The sequence below is a fragment of the Lagenorhynchus albirostris genome, chromosome 1 (genome assembly GCF_949774975.1).
Source record: "Lagenorhynchus albirostris chromosome 1, mLagAlb1.1, whole genome shotgun sequence".
NCBI lineage: Eukaryota > Metazoa > Chordata > Mammalia > Artiodactyla > Delphinidae > Lagenorhynchus > Lagenorhynchus albirostris.
In genome coordinates this window covers 54131276-54146189 of record NC_083095.1, presented here as the reverse complement: position 1 = coordinate 54146189, position 14914 = coordinate 54131276, and the positions used below count along the sequence as shown (strand labels likewise).

Below are 14914 nucleotides of genomic sequence, written 5' to 3'. Positions count from 1 at the left end.
ATCCATTTTGAGCTTATTTTTGTGTATGGTGTTAGGGAGTGTTCTAATCTCATACTTTTACATGTACCTGTCCAGTTTTCCCAGCACCATTTATTGAAGAGGGTATCTTTTCTCCACTTTACATTCCTGCCTCCTTTATCAAAGATAAGGTGACCATATGTGCATGGATTTAGCTCTGGGCTTTCTCTCCTGTTCCATTGATCTATCTTTCTGTTTTTGTGCCAGTACCATACTGTCTTGATTACTGTAGCTTTGTAGTATAGTCTGAAGTCAGGGAGCCTGATTCTTCCAGCTCCATTTCTCGTTCTCAAGATTGCTTTGGCTATTCGGGGTCTTTTGTGTTTCCATACAAATTGTGAAATTTTTTATTCTAGTTCTGTGAAAAATGCCAGTGGTAGTTTGATAGGGATTGCATTGAATCTGTAGATTTCTTTGGGTAGTAGAGTCATCTTCACAATGTTGATTCTTCCAATCCAAGAACATGGTATATCTCTCCATCTATTTGTATCATCTTTAATTTCTTTCATCAGTGTCTTATAATTTTCTGCATACAGTTCTTTTTTCTCCTTAGGTAGATTTATTCCTAGATATTTTATTCTTTTTGTTGCAGTGGTAAATGGGAGTGTTTTCTTAATTCTTTTTCAGATTTTTCATCATTAGTGTATAGGAATGCAAGAGATTTCTGTGCATTAATTTTGTATCCTGATACTTTACCAACTTCATTGATTAGCTCTAGTAGTTTTCTAGTAGCATCTTTAGGATTCTCTACGTATAGTATCATGTCATCTGCAAATAGTGACAGCTTTACTTCTTCTTTTCTGATTTGGATTCCTTTTATTTCTTTTCTTCTCTGATTGCTGTGGCTAAAACTTCCAAAACTATGTTGAATAAGAGTAGTGATAGTGGGCAACCTTGTCTTGTTTCTTAGTGGAAATGGTTTCAGTTTTTCACAGTTGAGGACGATGTTGGCTGTGGGTTTGTCATGTATGGCCTTTATTACGTAGAGGAAAGTTCCCTCTATGCCTTCTTTCTGCAGGGATTTTATCATAAATGGGTGTTGAATTTTGTTGAATACTTTCTCTGCATCTATTGAAATGATCATATGGATTTTATCCTTCAATTTGTTAATATGGTGTATCACGTTGATTGATTTCTGTATATTGAATCCTTGCATTCCTGGAATAAACCCCACTTGATCATGGTGTATGATCATTTTAATGTGCTGTTGGATTCTGTTTGCTAGTATTTTGTGGAGGATTTTTACATCTATGTTCATCAGTGATATTGGCCTGTAGTTTTCTTTCTTTATGACATCTTTGTCTGGTTTTGGTATCAGGGTGATGGTGGCCTCGTAAAATGAGTTTGGGAGTGTTTCTCCCTCTGGTATATTTTGGTAGAGTTTGAGAAAGATAGGTGTTAGCTCTTCTTTGAATGTTGGATAGAATTCACCTGTGAAGCCATCTGGTCCTGGGCTTTTGTTTGTTGGAAGATTTTTAATCACAGTTTCAATTTCAGTGCTTGTGATTGGTCTGTTCATATTTTCTATTTCTTCCTGATTCAGTCTTGGCAGGTTGTGCATTTCTAGGAATTTGTCCATTTCTTCCAGGTTGTCAATTTTATTGGCATAGAGTTGCTTGTAGTAATCTCTCATGATCTTTTTTATTTCTGCAGTGTCAGTTGTTACTTCTCCTTTTTCATTTCTAATTCTATTGATTTGAGTCTTCTCCCTTTTTTTCTTGATGAGTCTGGCTAGTGGTTTATCTATTTTGTTTATCTTCTCAAAGAAACAGCTTTTAGTTTTATTGATCTTTGCTATTGTTTCCTTCATTTCTTTTTCATTTATTTCTGATCTGATTTTTATGATTTGTTTCCTTCTGCTAGCTTTGGCGTATTTTTGTTCTTCTTTCTCTAATTGCTTGAGGTGCAAGGTTAGGTTGTTTATTCGAGATGTTTCCTGCTTCTTAAGGTGGGCTTGTATTGCTATAAACTTCCCTCTTAGAACTCCTTTTGCTGCATCCCATAGGTTTTGGGTCGTCGTGTCTCCATTGTCATTTGTTTCTAGGTATTTTTTGATTTCCTCTTTGATTTCTTCAGTGATCAGTTCGTTATTAAGTAGTGTATTGTTTAGCCTCCATGTGTTTGCATTTTTTACAGGTCTTTTCCTGTAATTGATATCTAGTCTCATAGCGTTGTGGTTGGAAAAGATAGTTGATACAATTTCAATTTTCTTAAATTTACCAAGGTTTGATTTCTGACACAAGATATGATCTATCCTGGAGAATGTTCCATAAGCACTTGAGAAAGATGTGTATTCTGTTGTTTTTGGATCGAATGTCCTATAAATATCAATTAATCCATCTTGCTTAATGTATCATTTTAAGCTTGTGTTTCCTTATTTATATTCATTTTGGATGATCTGTCCATTGGTGAAAGTGGGGTGTTAAAGTCCCCTACTATGAATGTGTTACTGTCGATTTCCCCTTTTATGGCTGTTAGTATTTGCCTTATGTATTGAGGTGCTCCTATGTTGGGTGCATAAATATTTAGAATTGTTATATCTTCTTCTTGGATCGATCCCTTGATCATTATGTAGTTTCCTTCTTTGTTTCTTGTAATAGTCTTTATTTTAAAGTCTATTTTGTCTGATATGAGAATTGCTACACCAGCTTTCTTTTAATTTCCATTTGCATGGACTATCTCTTTCCATCCCCTCACTTTCGGTCTGTATGTGTCCCTAGGTGTGAAGTGGGTCTCTTGTAGACAGCATATATATGGGTCTTGTTTTGTCTGTGTCTTTTGGTGGGAGCATTTAATCCATTTACATTTAAGGTAATTATCAATATGTATGTTCCAATTCCCATTTTCTTAATTGTTTTGGGTTTGTTATTGTAGGTCTTTTCCTTCTCTTGTGTTTCTTGCCTAGAGAAGTTCTTTTAGCATTTGTTGTAAAGCTGGTTTGGTGTTGCTGAACTCTCTCAGCTTTTGCTTGTCTGAAAGGTTTTAATTTCTCCATCAAATCTGAATGAGATCCTTGCTGGGTAGAGTAATCTTGGTTGTAGGTTTTTCTCCTTCATCACTTTAAATATGTCCTGCCACTCCCTTCTGGCTTGCAGAATTTCTGCTGAAAGATCAGCTGTTATCCTTATGGGGATTCCCTTGTGTGTTATTTGTTGTTTTTCCCTTGCTGCTTTTAATATGTTTTCTTTGTATTTAATTTTTGACAGTTTGATTAATATGTGTCTTGGCATGTTTCTCCTTGAATTTATCCTGTATGGGACTCTCTGTGCTTCCTGGACTTGATTAACTCTTTCCTTTCCCATATTAGGGAAGTTTTCAACTATAACCTCTTCAAATATTTTCTCAGTCCCTTTCTTTTTCTCTTCTTCTTCTGGAACCCCTATAATTCGAATGTTGGTGTGTTTAATGTTGTCCCAGAGGTCTGAGACTGTCCTCAGTTCTTTTCATTCTTTTTTCTTTATTCTGCTCTGCAGTAGTTTTTTCCAGTATTTTATCTTCCAGGTCACTTATCCGTTCTTCTGCCTCAGTTATTCTGCTATTGATCCCTTCTAGAGTATTTTTAATTTCATTTATTGTGTTGTTCATTGTTGCTTGTTTCATCTTTAGTTCTTCTAGATCCTTGTTAAATGTTTCTTGCATTTTCTCTATTTCCAAGATTTTGGATCATCTTTACTATCATTATTCTGAATTCTTTTTCAGGTAGACTGCCTATTTCCTCTTCATTTGTTAGGTCTGGTGAGTTTTTATCTTGCTCCTTCATCTGCTGTGTTTTTCTGTCTTCTCATTTTGCTTACTGTTTTTGGGGTCTTGTTTTTGCATGCTGCAGGTTCGTAGTTCCCGTTGTTTTTGGTGTCTGTCCCCAGTGGCTAAAGTTGGTTCAGTGGGTTGTGTAGTCTTCCTGGTGGAGGGGACTAGTGCCTGTGTTCTGGTGGGTGAGGCTGGATGTTGTCCTTCTGGTGGGCAGGTGCACGCCTGATGGTGTGTTTTGGGGTGTCTGTGGCCTTATGATTTTAGGCAGTCTCTCTGCTAATGGGTGGGGCTGTGCTCCTGTGTTGCTAGTTGTTTGGCATAGGGTGTCCAGCACTGTAGCTTTCTGGTCGTTGAGTGAAGCTGGGTGTTGTTGTTGAGATGGAGATCTCTGGGAGATTTTCGCCATTTGATATTACATGGAGCTGGGAGGTCTCTTGTGGACCAGTGTCCTGAAGTTGGCTCTCCCACCTCAGAGGCACAGCACTGAGTCCTGGCTGGAGCACCAAGAGCCTTTCATCCACACAGTTCAGAATAAAAGGGAGAAAAAGTAGAAGGAAAGAAAGAAAGAGGATAAAATAAAATAAAGTAAGATAAAATAAAGTGATTAAAAAATTATTATTAAAAAAATTTTTTTTAAAGTAAAAAAAAATGGACGGACAAAATCCTAGGACAAATGGTGAAAGCACAGCTATACAGACAAAATCTCACACAGAAGTGTATACATACACAGTCACAAAAAGCGGAAAAGGGGAAAAAATAATATATCTTGCTCTCAAAGTCCACCTCCTTAATTTGGGATGATTTGTTGTCTATTCATGTATTCCACAGATACAGCGTACGTCAAGTCGATTGTGGAGATTTAATCCACTGCTTCTGAGGCTGCTGGGAGGGATTTCACTTTCTCTTCTTTGTTCGCACAGCTCCTGGGGTTCAGCGTTGGATTTGGCCCTGCCTCTGCGTATAGGTCACCAGAGGGCATCTGTTCTTCACTCAGACAGAACGGGGTTAAAGGAGCAGCTGATTCGGGGGCTCTGGCTCACTCAGGCTGGGGGGAGGGAGGGGCATGGAGTGCGGGGTGAGCCTGCGGCGGCAGAGGCCGGTGTGACGTTGCACCTGCCTGAGGCGCGCCGTGTGTTCTCATGGGGAAGTTGTCCCTGGATCACGGGACCCTGGCAGTGGCGGGCTGCGCAGGCTCCCGGGAGGGAAGATGTGGATAGTGACTTGTGCTCGCACACAGGCTTCTTGGTGGCGGCAGCAGCGGCCTTAGTGTCTCATGCTCGTCTCTGGGGTCCGCGCTGATAGCCACAGCTCGCGCCAGTCTCTGGAGTTCCTTTAAGCAGCGCTCTTAATCCCCTCTCCTCGTGCACCAGGAAACAAAGAGGGAAGAAAAAGCTTCGGCAGGTCCAGACTTTTTCCCGGACTCCCTCTCGTCTAGCCGTGGTGCACTAACCCCTTCAGGCTGTGTTCACGCCGCCAGTCCTTCCCCTGCCATCCTACGGAAGCCCGAGCCTCAGCTCCCAGCCTCCGCCCGCCCCGGCGGGTGAGCAGACAAGCCTCTCGGGCTGGTGAGTGCCGGTCGGCAGCTACCCTCTGTGCAGGAATCTCTCCGCTTTTCCCTCCGCACCCCTACTGCTGCGCTCTCCTCTGTGGCTCCGAAGCTTCCCTCCTCTGCCACCCGCATTCTCTGCCCGCGAAGGGGCTTCCTAGTGTGTGGAAACCTTTCCTCCTTCACAGTTCCCTTCCACTGGTGCAGGTCCCGTCCCTATTCTTTTGTCTCTGTTTATTCTTTTTTCTTTTGCCCTTACCTAGGTACGTGGGGGGTTTCTTGCGTTTTGGGAGGTCCGAGTTCTTCTGCCAGCGTTCAGTCGGTGTGCTGTAGGAGTTGTTCCACGTGTAGATGTATTTCTGATGTATCTGTGGGGAGGAAGGTTTTCTCCGCATCTTACTTTTCCGCCATCTTCCCCCTCTCTCCCAGACTACTATGTTTTAAAGTTACTCAGGTTAGTCCTAATTTTCCCCTTTGGTACGGTTATTTATGTGTTTACTTATTTAATTTGGGATATAGTTTGGGATATAGTTATGTTATATTGTTACTGTTATTTGAGGTTTTGTTCTCCTAGTGTTTTTAATTTTATTTTTGAATACATAAAACAACATGATTCAAAAAGTCAATGTCAAAATTATATTAAATGTATATTCACAAAAGAGTCACTGCCCTCTCCACAATCCCTTCCATTTTGTTCCCCCTTAACACCTGTATGTAACTAATCTCATTAGTTTCTGATTCATCCTTCTTGCACTTCTTTTTTTAAACATAAGAAAAATATAAAACAGTTTAAGAATTGGCATGTCACCCTTGCATAGGGATTATAGTAATCTTTTCTATACCATTTCAGTTTTAGTAATATGTGCCAACAAAGCAAGTACTATTGGCTTTGTTCCTATTGCCTTGTGATAGTAGTGGATTCAGTAAAATGATAATTATATTTTTGGAGGTTTGTCATTGTTGGATCCCTAAATTGGCCCAATTGGACTTCTTAACTTTTTCAGTGTCTTACCTTTTCACACTATCAGCATTCGTTATGGTTTATATTTGAGTATGGCTTAAACTGATAGGCTTCCCCTGAACAGTTCTTTCCCTTCTTATCTTTTGGAAGTTTGCTGTTGTGAATAGTCTATTCAATTTGAAATGACATAAGAATTTTACCTTTTCCTCATATTCCTTTTATTCTTTTCTGATGATATTCTACTACTTATTTTAATTCCTTTAAATTGACTTCTTACCATTTACTTGGGTTCTCTTTTCTAATTGGCTGTTTCTGTTTTTAACAAATAGGACTTTAAGGAGCTAGCTTTGATCAGCTGCTATGTCTATACTGGAATATTGTTGAAAGGTTTTGAAGAGTTTGTTTTGAAAATCTCCTACTGATTCTTAATACTTCTTTTTTTTTTAATTTGGGAATTCAGTTCATATTAGTTTGATAGGAAAGACTTCTACAATACCTACATTAAGTGTTCCTCTATTTCTTTAAACTTTCTTTTTTTCCATATATCATGTATATTGGCATCCCAGCCAGCCCTTTTTGAACCAACTTTGACCTATTAATGAAGAAACTAGAAACCTAAGTTGATGAAGCTGTGGCAGGCCTGGACTATTGATGTTTATGATTGAAGGCTCCCAGAGGATAGGTCTAGAGATAGGCTTTCCAGGCAGAGGATTTCCTAGTTTATACCTATGAGTGAGCAGAACAAGGTTAGTCTGTGTCAAGTTTCAGCATGTACTGGCTGTAGACAAAGATCTTAGCCCATTTATTCCTTTAATTTACTCTGTGTGTGTGTATTGTGTGTTTTGGAGAGACTGTTATGGAATGGCAGTGTGGTATAGTGTAGTTTTTGACTGTGACTTCCATCAACAATATATTTTTACTTACATGCACTCAATAAGTATATATTTATGTATAAATTTTATACTTGTTATACTATACTAATATAATTTGTAAGTCATAAAAATAATTAAATATATAGTATGTAACAGAATTTATACTATAAATGTATATTTATAATATATATAAATAGAAGCTTTAATAATTTTTTTGATCCTGTATACTCCTTGGGTACTTAGACCCCACTTTGGAAGCTACTGGTATAATGGAAACTACACAGGATTTAGAAGACTTGGGCTCCGATTTTGGATTTACAATTACTGACATAGTAATCCAAGGACATATACTTATTACCTGTATACTTTACTTTCCTCTTCTGTAATGAAGATTAAATGAAATGGGACTTCCCTGGCAGTCCAGTGGTTAAGACTTTGTGCTTCCACTGCAAGGGGCTCAGGTTCTATACCTGGTTCGGGAACTAGATCCCACATGCCACACAGTGTGGCCAAAATTTTTTTTAAAAAGATTAAATGAAATGATGTGTGTAAACCTTTTAGTGTATTACTTGATATAAAATATTTTCAACAAATTTTAATAGACTCTGAATAGTATTTCATATTTTTCTTCTCAAGAGCTTGATCAGGGAAGACATTTAGACATAAATGCTAATGAAGAGTGAATAACTTTTTATTTTTATTATTTGATGAGGGAAGCAAAAGTTTACCCAGTGGAAAAAAGTAGTCTAAAAATTCCAATATGGTTTCTTTTTACCTGATCACATTTATGATTTCTCAGCAATAAATCAAATCCATTTTCTGTATTAATAAATTAAAAAATATTTGTTGAATGCTTGCCATGAGCGAGGCTCTATGCAAAGAAATAGAATGCTTGAAAAGATAGGCATATAGTTTATTTACTTGAGTTTATGTGTGCTTCATTTTTGTTTGATTGATTTTTCTCAGTTGGGTTTAATATTTAAGCTGTACAAAGCATGTATTTGCCGTAGTTTAAATGAGAAAGTACAGACTTTGAAGTTAAATATACAGGTTCATATTCAGTCTCTTTGTTTTGTAAACCATGTGATCTCAGGCCATATTCCTGAACTATATTTCTCATATTTGTAAAATGAGGATAATTATCTTCATCGTTGGGTTGTTGTGAGGATTAAATGATAACGTTTGTGAAACACTTGCATAGCTCTAGGCAAGTAAAGTTATATTCAACAAATATTAGTCATATTCAGAAGACATTTTGAAAGGACCTTCTTAGCCATAAAAAAAGTATCTACATCCCAGTTCTAGAAGAGTTGTCATTTAATTTATGTCCTTTCCCTCAAATCAGGGCTAAATTCGTATTAACGTGGCCATATCTAATCCCTACTGTAATTGCTTCTGAGTTTTAATCCTATATTGAGTTTTAATCTTATATTACCATTTCTCATATAGGTGAACCTTTACATTTTAGAAAATAATTTGTTGCATTTTTTTATTAGGACATATAAAATGACCACCGAGAATAATATAATTTAGATATTTCCAAAGTAATGAGTGCTGTGCTTGTGCAGTTGGCTTTTTGCCTGTGAGCATTTCAGGAGGAAATCAGCATACTTGTTGAATTTCATATTTCATATTTCTTAGGAAATAATGTATTTTAAAAAAATTCCAACTTAGTGCTGCTTCACAGGACTTCTAAATGCCCCTTTGAGGTTATATTGTCTGTTTCAAAGCAATTATAACTATAAAGAAAACCACTGTGTATTAAGTAGGACTCTTTAATATCAGGAACCAACATGAGGAAACCAAAAGAAAATGGAAGTTTATTATTGGAATGCCAAGGTGTTGATTACTGCAAATGCAGGAAGACTGTAAAGGGCCTGGACTGTGTGATGCCAAGTCATCAGCATGCTCTCTAATTCTGGCCTCTACTTCACTTGATTCTTTGCATTATTGTTTTCTCTTTGCAGAATGGCTTTCTCTAGTATATAATCTACATGGTGTTCTGAAAATAGCTGCCACACAGTTTCATGTTTATATATTACCCATACAGCCAGACAAGGGACTAACTTACTATCTTTCCATCTTAATTATAAATTCTTCAGAGAGAAAGTTAAATTAAGTCTCCTTGGGTTCCTTCTCTATTACTCAACTAGTCAACTATGGACACCTGGAGAGATTCATACAGCAGAAATGGCAAGGGCTTGACCTCTCTGAAACCATTGTGGTGAGGTTGGATATGGTGAAGAAAGCAATTCTCAGAGCAACAGTTCAAGACCCCTGGGACCATTTCAGGTGGTCTGTCAGGTCAAAACAATGTTCGTGATGCTACTAATAAGCTATTTTCATTTTTCACTTTTTCTCTTGTGGGTATACAGAAGAATTTTCCTGAGGTTATATGACATGTAACATGTGACATGTACGGACTGAATGCAGAAGCAGGTATGAGATTCCAGCTATCTTATATTAAGCCAGACAGTAAAGAAATTTTGCAAAGATGTAAAACAATGCCACTGTTCTCAGTAAATTGCTATTAATTTAAATAATTTATTAATGTTAACATATAATGATTTTATTTTTCATTGAGCTATAATTGACGTATAACACAGGTGTACAACACAATTTGATATTTGTATATATTAAAAATTGATTACCATGATAAATCTAGTTAATATAATCACCTTACATAGTTACAATATTTTTTATTGTGATGAGAACTTTTAATATTTATTCTCTTAGCAATTTACAAATATATAATACAGTATTATAACCCTACATACTAGAACTTATTTTATAACTGGAAGTTTGTACGTTTTGACCACCTTCACCCATTTTGCCCACCCGCACCCCCTACCTCTGGCAACCACCAATCTGTTCTGTGTTTCTGTGAGGTTTTTTTTTTTAAGATTCTACATATAAGTGGGATAATACAGTATTGTCTTTCTCTTTCTGACTTATTTTACTTAGCATAATGCCTTCAGGGTACATTTATGTTGTTGCAAATGGCAGGGTTTCCTTCTTTTTTATGACTGAATAATATTCTAATATATATATATACACACACACACACACACACACACACACACACACACACATATATATATATTAGAATATTATTCACATTTAAAAACATCTCTTCATCTGTAGGTGGACACTTAGGTTGCTTCTAGGTCTTGACTATTGTAAATAATGTTGCAGTGAACATGGGGATGCAGATATTTCTTTGGGATTGTGATTCTTTTTCCTTTGGATAAACACTCAGCAGTGGAATTAGTTCATCCTATGGTAGTTCTGTTTTTAACTTTTTGAGGAACCTCCATACTATTTTTCATAGTGGCTACACCAATTTACATTCCCACCAACAGTACACAAGGGTTCCCTTTTCTCCACATCCTCACCAACACTTGTTACTTATCTTTTTGATAATAGCCAAGAGGTGATACCTCAGTGTGGTTTTGATTTGCATTTCCCTGATGATTACTGATGTTGAGCGCCTTTTAATATACCTGTTGGCCATCTGTATGTCTTTGTTTGGAAAAATATCTATTCAAATCCTCTGCCCATTTCTAAATCAGATTGTTTGCCTTTTGTTATTGAGCCCTATGAGTTTTTTTTAATATGTTTTGGATATTAACCCCTTATCAGATATATAATTTTCAAATACTTTCTCTCATTTGGTAGCTTACCTTTTCATTTTGTTGATGGTTTCCTTTGCTGTGCAAAAGCTTTTTAGTTTGATGCAGGCGCATTTGTTTATTTTTGACTATGTTGCCTTTGCTTTCAATGTCAAATCCAAAAAATCATTACCAAGACCAACGTCAAGGAGCTTACCACCTATGTTTTCTTCTAGAAGTTTTATGGTTTCAGGTCTTATGTTAAGTCTTTAATTCATTTGGAATTAATTTTTGTGTGTAGTGTAAGATAGTGGTCTAGTTTCATTCTTTTGCATGTGGCTGTCCTGTTTTCACAACACCATCTGTTGAAGAGATTGTCCTTTCCCCATTGTATAGTCTTGGCCCCTTTGTCGTAAATTAATTGACCATATATGTATGGGTTTATTTCTGAGCGCTCTATTCTATTCCATTGACCTATGTGTCTGTTTTTATGACAATACCACACTGTTTTGATTATAATAGCTTTGTAATATAGTTTAAAATCAGGGCCTCTGGTGCCTCCAGCTTTGTTCTTTCTCAAGATTGCTTTGGCTATTCAGAGTTTTTTGTGATTCCATACACATTTTTGAATTATTTTTTCTAGTTCTATAAAAAATACCATTAGAATTTTGATAGGGATCACATTTAATCTGTAGATGGTTTGGGGTTGTTGTTGGTCGTTTTAATCATATTAATTCTTCCAAGTCATGAGCACAAAATAGATTTCTACCTATTTATATCTTCGTTAGTTTCTTTAATGTTTTACAGTTTTCAGTGTACAGGTCTTTCACCTCTGTAGTTACATTTATTCATAGGTATTTTATTATATTTATACGGTTGTAAATGGGATTGTTTTCTTAATATCTTTTTCTGATAGTTTATTAGTAGTGTATAGAAATGTAACTGATTTTTGGATATTGATTTTGTATTCTGCAACTTTACTGAATTTTATTTTTTTTCCTAACAGTAGTTCTAGTGGAGTCTTCAGGATTTTCTATACATATTGTGTCATCTACAAGTAGTGACAGTTTTACTTTTCTTCTGACTTGTATGCCTTTTACTCTTTTTCTTGCCTAATTGCTCTGTAGGACTTCCAATACTACATTGAATATAAGTGGTAAGAGTGAGTATACTTCTCTTTTTCCTGATTTTGAGGAAAAGCTTTCAGCTTTTCACTGCTGAGTATGATATTAGCTGTGGGCTTGTCATATATAGCCCTTATTATGTCGAGGTATGTTCTCTTAACTTTGTTGAGAGGTTTTTTTGGTCATAAATACTGAATTTTGTTAAATGTTTTTTCTGCATCTATTGAGATTATCATATCATTTTTATCCTCCATTTTTTTAATGTGGTGTATCACATAGATTGATTTGTGGATATTGAACTATCCTTGCATCCCGGGAGTAAATTCCACTTGATCATGGTGTATGATACTTTGAATGTATTGTTGAATTTGGCTTGCTAATATTTTATTGAGAATTTTTTCATCTATGTTCATTAGGGATATTGGCCTGTAGTTTTTATTTCTTTGTTTGTTTTTGTTTTTTGTGGTGTCCTTGTCTGGTTTTGCTAGCCTCATAAAATGTAAGCTGTTTTCAGAATACAGAGGTTGATATCTATTATTTAAATCTACCTCATGCATTATTATTTTGATCTATTGAAGACTGTCCATTTGATCTATCATGGACTGAGAAAGATGAATTAAAGCTTGCTATTATTAATATGTTGCTATTTTTTCCTAGTGTATTTGTAGCTTTTTCTTTATGTATGTTGATGCTATTTTATATGATATACAGATAATCATAACTTTTATATTCATTGCAAATTGTGTTCTTTAGGAATAAAACTGTCTTTTAAATTTTCATTTAATAGTTTTTTGCTCTGAATTAAACCTTATTTAATATATATATATATTTTAACCTCTGCCCAGGCTTTTATTTTCAGCCATTTTTAGAGTCATTGTTTTTGAAGTATGTCTTATGTCTAATGCATAAGTTTTTCCTGATTCTTTCTGAAAGTATTTTTCTTTCAATAGATTAACTTAGCCTTTTACCTTTATAATTATGGATATGTTTGGCATTATGTCTGTCTTTTACTTTGTTATAATTTATATATTTTAGCCTTAATTTTTGAGATCTTTCACTATATGATGTACATTTTTTTTTTTTTTTTTTTTTGGTATGCGGGCCTCTCACTGTTGTGGCCTCTCCCATTGCGGAGCACAGGCTCCGGACGCGCAGGCTCAGCGGCCATGGCTCACAGGCCCAGCTGCTCCGTGGCATGTGGGATCTTCCCAGACCGGGGCACGAACCCGTGTCCCCTGCATCGGCAGGCGGACTCTCAACCACTGCGCCACCAGGGAAGCCCTATGATGTACATTTTTAAAATTTTGAGGGAGCGTTTATTTTGTTAATTTGAAAGTTTTATATTTTTGTTTTAGTGGTCATCTTTAAAACTATAATTTCCAAAACAAAACAAAACAAAACAAAAAACCCCCTATAATTTCATATAGTCTTTTCAATCCTCTGCTTTTTAGATAGTTTCTGTTGGTTTCTCTTGATCAATGAGAAGATTAATGTTGTTTTTTTATTACCATCCCCTTTCTTTTTTCATATTTGTCCATGTTTATAACTTTTATACTTCATTTGCCAGCTTTAAATTGTATTATTGATCCTAGACATAAATAACATTAACAACATTTTAAACTTTATTTCCCTTGCATCTTGATATATTTTTCTTATATTCTAATTCCTTTACTGTTATTTCAGCATATCTGCATTTTCTGTTTATATATATTTGTGTGCTTTACTTGCAAATTCACCATCATTTCTGTGACACTTTAATTCTTCCCTCTTTCTTAAGCATTGTCAATGATGTTTCCTTTATTTTTGTTGTTATGGTATCTTAGTGCTGTGTTTTTCATAACCTTTATTTGCTCTCTGGAAACATTTGTCTCATGAGTAACTTTTTTGCTTACCTGTCCCCATTTTTCTGTCATGTACTGTCTTTGTAAGTATCCTATCCTGTGTCTTTTTTTTTTTTTTTTTTTTGTGGTATGCGGGCCTCTCACTGTTGTGGCCTCTCCTGTTGCAGAGTACAGGCTCCGGACACGCAGGCTCAGCGGCCATGGCTCACGGGCCCAGCTGCTCCGTGGCATGTGGGATCTTCCCGGACCGGGGCACGAACCCATGTCCCCTGCATCGGCAGGCGGACTCTCAACCACTGCGCCACCAGGGAAGCCCCTTGTGTCTTTTTTTATTACGCATCTTTGAGTGAAGGGAGTTCTTCCTGGACTAGTTATTTGTAGGATTTTTCTATAGGGAAAATGCCAGGGCTGGGTTGCAAGCCAGAAGGGGATTTGCTTAGAGATTTGTTATGTGTGTGCTTTTAGCCTTGACTTCTTCCCAACCACAGGAAAGATGAAGCTGTGGGCTTTTAATGCTGTTTCTTTTTTCCCTTGCTGATCACCAATAGATAAATTTGTGCAAATGTGCCTTATCTGTGTGATTCCTCTCCCAGAACTGTCTCTTCTTATTCTCAAAACCAAATTGCTTTCTTGAAAGCTCTTTCTGCCAGTCTGTTCAGCCCTTTCCATTGTTGTAAATAAGGGATTTTAGTTTTTAACTGAAAAGAGAGGACTTTAATCTTGGATTCCTCGCTTTTCTGAGATCAACAGCACCATGTATTTTCCCTCCACACTTTTATGAACTCCTATTTGATCTTTACTGCTTTTAATAGTGATTTCATCTATTTTTTGACTTGTGATTTTAGTTGTCTCTGATTTTTGTTGAATACAGATATGCATTTCTATTTCTTATTCTTCTTGTTGCTCTTAAGGGACTTCTGAGAGGTGAAGGGAGATGTTCTAAGTTTATTTTGCCTTTGGAAATTGGAAGAGTCTCATACTCCCTTATGAATGAACTGGCTCTGTTTTCAACCTGTGATGAAGGGGAAATCTGGGTGGTCATGTTTCTACCACATGTTTTCCCTGCTTTTAATTGGTTGGATTTGGGACAAACAACTTACCTAAGGCAAACAAATCAATTAGAATGGGTTGAGTAAGTCAGATTTTCCAAGAATTTGAACTAAGACTGCAATTAGTTTGTCACAGGCACTT

At 36.4% G+C, this 14914-nt stretch overlaps 1 non-coding gene across 1 annotated transcript; it reads right to left on the bottom strand.

Moving 5' to 3' along the window:
• Positions 1-6087: 6087 nt before the first annotated feature.
• Positions 6088-6195, bottom strand: LOC132504702 (U6 spliceosomal RNA). The gene has a single exon (XR_009535036.1). It is a non-coding gene; the product is annotated as a U6 spliceosomal RNA (small nuclear RNA).
• Between the last annotated feature and the right edge of the window lie 8719 nt (positions 6196-14914).